Consider the following 1240-nt stretch of genomic DNA (forward strand, 5'->3'; position numbering starts at 1 on the left):
GAGCAACAAGTAAGGGGATATAACATTTGTGCTCAAGATAAATACATGAAGTTTGTAGAAAATAGCAATAAAAATCAGAAAAAAGTGAAAGCAAAAGTTGTGACCGATTCTTTGGGACCCCATGGACTGTACAGTCCATGGAATTCTCCAGGCCAGAATACTGGAGTGGGTACTCTTTCCCTTCTCCAGGGGATCTTCCTAACTCAGGTATCGAACCCAGGTCTCCCACATTACAGACAGATTTTTTTACCAGCCGAGCCACAAGGGAAGCCCAAGAATACAGGAGTGGGTAGCCTATCCTTTCTCTAGCGGATCTTCCTGACCCAGGAATCGAACCTGGGTCTCCTGCATTGCAGGCAGATTCTTTACCAACTGAGTTACCAGGAAAGCCCAAAAATCAGAAAAGAAGGTCAAATATATTTTTAGATTTTGACCATACACATCATTTGTAATGGAAAAGTATTAGCATATAACCTTGAGAGGAAAAACCCTCTGTGCACAGTGCTTTTTAGGAAGAGAATGCCTATTTGGGGAGAGGAATTACCATTTGCCATTAATTTTTGTAATTTAAATTTAATAAAGTAATAATCAGGAACATTATTAGAAGGGGCTTTAGTGATCTCTTGGTCCAATCCTCTTATTTTGTGGAAGATTTATGTGGGGCCCAGGGAAATGCTTGTTCAGGTCATGCTAATGAACAGGGTAGAATCTAGAAGTTGGTAAGACTTTCTCTAAACATTCTTGTTGAGTCACCATCCCTGAACTGGCCCATTCTATTTTTGAACCATTAATTCACGGCGCTTTAATTTTTGAAACTAATCACTAGAATTCCAGGATCTTATCTAGTAATAAGAAAACTTCATCTTTTCTGATAGTTCTGTTCCTCTTGCTGAGTAATGTATTTAGTTTTAGTGGATTTTCTTTTCATTTTTTAGGAAGGTATACATTTTTGGACACTTAAAAGATCATATAACATTTTAGAAGAACTCGGTAACACCAGTTTTGTATTCCAGTTTTCTCCTATACAACAGTTGAAATAAAATCCCTTCACACCCCCCCCCCCCACACACACACAAAAAAAAAAAAAAAAAAGAAAAGAAAAAAACACAAGAAAACCATACCCTTTACAATGTAATTGAAAAGAATAAAATACTTAGGAATAAATTTAACAAAAGAAGTATATGATTTACATGCTAAAAGCTACAAAACATAAGCCACCTCATTGGAAAAGACGCTTTTC

General features: G+C 36.8%; 1 non-coding gene across 1 annotated transcript; it reads right to left on the reverse strand.

Annotated features, from left to right (window-relative positions):
* Positions 1–314: 314 nt before the first annotated feature.
* On the reverse strand, positions 315–387 carry TRNAC-GCA (transfer RNA cysteine (anticodon GCA)). The gene has a single exon. It is a non-coding gene; the product is annotated as a tRNA-Cys (tRNA).
* Between the last annotated feature and the right edge of the window lie 853 nt (positions 388–1240).

Source organism: Dama dama, chromosome 18 (genome assembly GCF_033118175.1).
Source record: "Dama dama isolate Ldn47 chromosome 18, ASM3311817v1, whole genome shotgun sequence".
In the NCBI taxonomy this organism is placed as follows: Eukaryota; Metazoa; Chordata; class Mammalia; order Artiodactyla; family Cervidae; genus Dama; species Dama dama.